This window comes from Taeniopygia guttata, chromosome 2 (assembly GCF_048771995.1).
Source record: "Taeniopygia guttata chromosome 2, bTaeGut7.mat, whole genome shotgun sequence".
Taxonomy (NCBI): Eukaryota; Metazoa; Chordata; class Aves; order Passeriformes; family Estrildidae; genus Taeniopygia; species Taeniopygia guttata.
Window position 1 is genome coordinate 134,127,554 of NC_133026.1, and position 6,674 is coordinate 134,134,227.

Here is a 6,674-nt window from a genome sequence, read left to right on the forward strand (position 1 = left end):
GGGCCGCGGCGAGGAGCCGGGGATGGGCGCGGCGGGCTTCCCTTCCCTTCCCTTCCCTTCCCTTCCCTTCCCTTCCCTTCCCTTCCCTTCCCTTCCCTTCCCTTCCCTTCCCTTCCCTTCCCTTCCCTTCCCTTCCCTTCCCTTCCCTTCCCTTCCCTTCCCTTCCCTTCCCTTCCCTTCCCTTCCCTTCCCTTCCCTTCCCTTCCCTTCCCTTCCCTTCCCTTCCCTTCCCTTCCCTTCCCTTCCCTTCCCTTCCCTTCCCTTCCCTTCCCTTCCCTTCCCTTCCCTTCCCTTCCCTTCCCTTCCCTTCCCTTCCCTTCCCTTCCCTTCCCTTCCCTTCCCTTCCCTTCCCTTCCCTTCCCTTCCCTTCCCTTCCCTTCCCTTCCCTTCCCTTCCCTTCCCTTCCCTTCCCTTCCCTTCCCTTCCCTTCCCTTCCCTTCCCCCGCGCTCCGGGTGCGGGGCTGCGGCACCGAACGGAGCCAATGCTGGGGAACATCTCGGGCTCTCTGGGGCAGGGTGCGATCTCTGGAGGGGCGAACATCTCCTGAAAGCAGCTGTGGGCTGTCAGTCCAACCCACACTTTGTGCGTCGAATGCCAGCTTGACTTGATCTCGATCTAATCTGGTCATGAGAATCTGAAAAGGGATCTAAGCTGACCTTGGCTCCCGCCCAGTGAAAAGGTTGTTAAGGGATGGTCCATGTTGGCCATGTTTCCAAGCTCTCCATGGGGAGGCTGTGCCGGATGAGATGGAAAAAGGCTGGGGAGCTACCGGACAATGGCTTACACGGGGAACTCCAAGCAAGCGCAGGAATGTATTGCTGCATTTAGCTACAGAAATGGAAGAATCAGTAATATTGCCAATAACTTGCATATTACTTGTAGTCGTGGTAGGGAAGAATTGGCACTGGCTGCCCAGAGAAGTGCTTGGATCCCCATTCCTGAAGGTATTTAGAAAACATCTGGATGTGGCACTTAGGGACATGGCTTAATGGTGGACTAGATCTTAGAGGTCTTTCCCAAGCTAAATGATTCTGTGATTTATCATGTTAACTCACCAGAAAGATAAAAGGTTTCTTTTCCTGTTACACTCCATAAATTTTCTAGTGATTTTTGTCAGGCCACACAGTTGAGTTCAGTAAGTCAAGCCTCATAAAGCATGACTAAAACCTTTGTCATGAGGAAACTTTTCCTTTCATGAGCAGAGATATAGTAATTTGTTTAGCAATTCACATAACTACAGACTATGTCTACAGGAGCTGTTCGTGTGGAATAGCAAGTTAGTATAGTTATAGTACAGGTTAATTTTAGACTTGGTTTGTTTTAAATGTAAATGGGAGGTGAGGAATAAGAAGGTCATAACACTTATTAAGCCATTATTCAGGCAGCTTAACATAAAGATGTAAAGACTATAGAATTAAGGATGTGACAGGCTGATTTTTAGTGGTAGGACTTCATTACATCTTAATGATGCCCTGTAAGGGGAAAAAAGTATGCAGTATGAATTAAGTAATTCTTTACATGACACTAAATTGTTCATATAAGTCTGTGATATGTGTAATTTTGTATTAGTAATACTCTTCTCAGAACATCATCTGTGAGAAAGAATCCCTTTTTACCTGCAAGACAACCTATTTTTTTTCATAGTAGTTGTAGATACTGTTCACTTTGATACCTACATATCACTGATGGCATAGATAATCTCTAATGGTGAAAACTATCCTCCTGTATTATTTTTCCCATAATAACAGTGTGCATTTCACCAAGACCTGTTCAAACTTTCCACTGGTTTCTCCTCATGACAGTCAGATTACAGAGCTGCCAGTGGAAGACCCTCAGCACTACAAAATGCTAAAGCATCCAAGGCCCCATGCAGTGCTTGGTTTTAGATGATGTCTGAAAGAAACAGGTACAGTAATGAGAGAAAAGGTGTCAACAACAAGCTGGGGAGAGCCTTTCAGAGAAAGACCATAAGACTTAAAATAATACTGTGCCAAGGCAAAATACCAGGAAAACTCTTAAATTCCCTCAGTGAAACACATACTGTGCTCAGGATTACTGTTTTAAGAAGAGGGTGTTTAACTGCTTTGGCTGTATCATCTAGTGAGATACTCACCCTCTTGGTAAAATTTTTCTAAAATACATTTAAGCTTTCATGGCAAAACAGTCTTAGCCAGTCTTAACTGAATAACAGGAAATGTGAGTTTATTTTGAACTCTTGCACAGACACCTGACTGAAAAATTATACAAAGCATAGTACCTCTAGGCCAAATTTCACTTTTGACATAGAACAGGCTTGAGGCTAAAGTCCTCTAACCTAGTGGAGTTCTTCCCTTCTGGAAATTCTGTACTTAATATTCTTAGCACCAGTGTACTTGAGATTGCTAGCTTGGTTAATGAAATAAAAGCCATTTGGCTAGAATTATCTAGATTATCCTAAATAAATCAACAGGAATGTATCTTGCTTGGGCTAAGTCTTTTGATTTCATAATTCCTAAATAGTGAGGAAATTTTATCTGTTGGATTCTGTTTACATAATTGGTTTTCATTTATCTTATTGTGAACATGACAGTGGAATCCAACATTCTTTGAATTGTTAGAAGTAAATAATCACTAGGAAATCATAGTAAAGTATTTTCTGTCTCACATTATCAAAGGGAAATTGAATCTATTAACTTCTTCCACATCTTTTTGATATGATTCAAACCTTATGTAATTTGTTTTGGGCTTTTTTTTTTGGTATTTGTAATTCAGAAATTATATTTCTATCTTTTTTCTTTTGACTTTGTATCTGAAAACAATTTTTAAATCCTGCATAAATATTTTTACACTCCTTAAAACAGAAATATTTCTAAAATCAAGGATGTATCATCTAGAGCAATTTGGTGCTGTCAACTATTTCTGGATAGCGTTCAAATCTACAAAAAGGGTATCTCATAATTCAGCTGAGTCATCATAAAAAACATGATTATGTTGACGTGCTATTTAAACTGTCTGAGAAAAAAAATGAGGAAACACAAGAGTCCAAAATGCAAGTAGTAGAATGTGGTCCAGTGGAAAAGGACCTGGGGGTGCTGGTGACAGCAGCTGAACACGAGCCAGGTGTGTCCAGGTGGCCAGGAAGGCCAATGACACCTGGCCTGTATCAGCAGTAGTGTGGCCAGCAGGACCAGGGCAGGGATTGTCCTCCTACACTTGGCACTGGTGAGGCCATGCCTTGGTGCTGAGGCCAGTTCTGGGTCCCTCAGTTCGGGAAGGACATTGAGGTGCTGGAGTGAGTCCAGAGAAAGGCTATGGAGATGAGGAAGGGCCTGGAATACAAGTGCTATGAGGAGAGGCCAAGAAGCTGAGGAGATCTAATCACTCTTTACAATTCCCTGAAAGGAGGATGTAGCCAAGTGGGGTTTGGGCTCTTCTCCCAGGTAACAAGGGACAGGGCCAGAGGACACAGTCTTAAGCTATTATTTGGGGAGGTTTAGGTTGAATCTTAGGAATAATTTCTTCACAGAAAGGGTGATTAGTCACTGGAATGGGCTGCCCAGGGAGATGGTGGCCACTGTCCCTGGAGGTGTTTAATGAAAGACTGAATTTGACACTCAGTGCCATGGTCAAGTTGACACAGTGGTGCTCGGTCATAGGTTGGACTCGTCTTTTCAAAGCTGATTCATTATAACTTCATAATTATTTGATACTTTTTTTTCTTGTTTAAGAATATTGAAGAACTTGTCTAATGTAATTATAATTAACTTGGTGGAGTGAATCTCAATTTTCCTAGTGGAACTAGGATAAGCAGGTTTTTCGCAACTGAAACTGTGAATATATTGAAAAGCCAAGGGGAGAAATGCTTACCTGATGGTACTTTACCAGTGGGCTCTAGACTATATTAGGCTTGATCCTTAACTTTTAGTGTGATGTTTTCTATCATTTTTGAACTATTTCTCTTGTAAAACACCCCAAACAATTTATGAAGCTATTGTGTTGCAAGGTTTACTGATGATTTGAATCCAGTGAAGTCAGTCAGTCAGTTCTAATATATTCTCTGTCAAGGTTCCAGCCAAACTCAGATTTTTGTACAACAGGTAAATAAAATACTTTCCCTTTCCCTCCACAGAGGTGATTGGGAAGACCAAGACAAAGTGAAAAGATAGTTATTTCATAAGGAAAGGGGGTTTATGTTTACACTCCACTTGTCAGACAAAATATTCCCTTTCTCATGGTTTATACTTCCAAGATGTCTGTTGGAATAAAAGTTTTAATCTCCTACAAATGCAGATATCTCTGCTGACTAGTATCCTCTTAAAAGTTACATCAGGCATAATATACTGACACATGATAGGGTTAAAATGATAATTGTTAAAAAACCCATATGGGCTTGCTCTTGGTTTGTTACCTTGTTTTTTTAAAGAATACAATAATATGAAAGGAAGAAAGAGGGGAACCATTTACACAGGAATAGTCTCTTTCCACCCTATAGTACAATTTTCATTATTTTCATCATGGTAACAAGAAAAGATAGAAAAAAATATTTTATTTTAAAATAACACATGCATCTCAAGTGTTACCAGCTTGTCTAATTCTGTGCTATCAAGAGAGACTTTAAATGCTTGTTGTAAGGCAGAGCTATGCCTGGGAATTACAGAATACTTCAGTGAGCTTTGCTGGATTGCTAAGGAATAAATGAATTTGGCTCTGTAAGTATGACATAGTGTACTTTAAATATACAAAAAAAGGCAAAGGAAATTGTAAGTAAAGCTTTTTATCCCAGAGTATTGGAATCAACAAGGAAGGGCATAATTTAATCTTAGATCATTCTTACTGGTGATGATGGAAGAGCATGAAAGAAACCAGTTTTGCTTTCCATCCCAAGTTGTTCACAGGAGAGAGATTTGAAGAAAAAGCACTGGAATTCAAGTATACTTGAGCTGGAGATCTGAGAAAAAAATGAGGCTTTTCAAAATAAGCATGCTCTAAAGTTATTTTTCAAAATAGCTCTATACGTCAAGAAGTACCACAAGTCATTAATTAAATATCTGGAAATTGTTCCCTCTTTTGATTTAAAAAAAAAAAAAAAAAAAAAAAAAAAAAAAAAGAAAAGGGGAATAAAAATGAGGGGGGAAAGTGAAATTTCCCAGTGGGAAATATCTTTAAATGTTGTATCCCCAGGATATTTGGGGAAAATAATGGGCTATTATGAAAAAGCTTCAGTATAATGAATGTGCAATAACTTGTAGTGAATATTATTTTCACAGAATCCCAGAACAAGCTGAGTTGGAAGGGACCCTCAAGGATCAAGTCCAACTCCTGGCCCTGCGCAGGACCATACCCAAGAGTCACACAATGCCCAAGAGCATTGTCCAATTGCTGCTTGAACTCTGTCAGGCTGCCCAACCACCCTCTGGGTGAAGAACCTTTTTCTAATATCCAGGCTGAACCTCTCTTGACACAACTTCAGGCCATTCCCTTGGATTTTGGTAACTTCACATCTGAAAAGGACTCTATGCCAATGAACAGTAAGCAGCATTTACTGTATATTCTTTTTCTATCCTTTACTGTTCTATCAGTTTAGGTTCAATTATGAAATATTGAGCAGTCATAGAATGATTGTACATGAAAATCTGAGTTGAAGGTGATACATATATCACTAAACTTTTTGAAACAATAATTTGAAAACCATGTGAAGTTAATATAAATCTGGTTATAGGCATGAGTTTTGTGACCTCTGTTTCAGATCCAGTTTCTGTCTTTGGATTTAAACATTTGCTTCCCTTTTCATTGTTCAGGAAATGAAGTTTGCAACTATCTTAGCTTAAGACGTTTACCTAAAATCTTTTAAAAACCTTTTTAATTCATAGAAAATTGAGAGGATTTTTTTTTCATGAGGACTTTGGTAAAAGGGTTGTAAACTTTAAGCTTTATGTAGCAAGTGGGTACATTTCTTGAAATGTAGGATATTTTCTGAGCTTTTTCTGAGTAAGGGAGGGTAAAATAATTTTTTGTCACATTCATGTATGTGAGATAGGACCTGCAAAAGTTTACCAGTTTCTGTGGAATTAATTTTTATTATGTTTTCACCTTTCATTATAATGTAAACTTTTTATTATTGCTTTATTTACTACTGCATTAATTTTTATTTCATTACTGTGTTATTGGTCATCTTTCCTTCAGTAATTATGACACGTTATGGATACTCTATTGCTCAAATAAGGGCTGCAAATGTGTAACATTCACAACCCTAAATTTGACTCCTAAGTACAGGATTCTAAAGTAATGCCCAAATTTAACCACTGCATTCCCTGCTTGCCCTCTAGGTTCATTAGGATCTGGTCAGCGCTGACCCAGAAGTCCAGAACTCTTAACATAAGCACAACACAACCTTCTTAGAAGCCCTGCTAAGTGGAACACAGATAGATGGATCAATCTCACAGTAAATTAATGCTGTCTAAAGAGCTTAGGGGGAGAAACAGGGAGGAACAGGGAAGGAGAGATGTATAATCCTTCATACATGTTCTGTCTTTTTTAGGTTCAAAATCCATAGTTCTGTAATCAGGTGGTGGACCTGGCTAAAATCTTCACATCAGAAAACAGTTCAGAGTCAGAAAAAAGGTGGAAGGAAGCTGTATCTCTTCTACTTTTTTTTTTTTTAATGTACTACTTTTTTTTTTTTTTTTTTTAAACC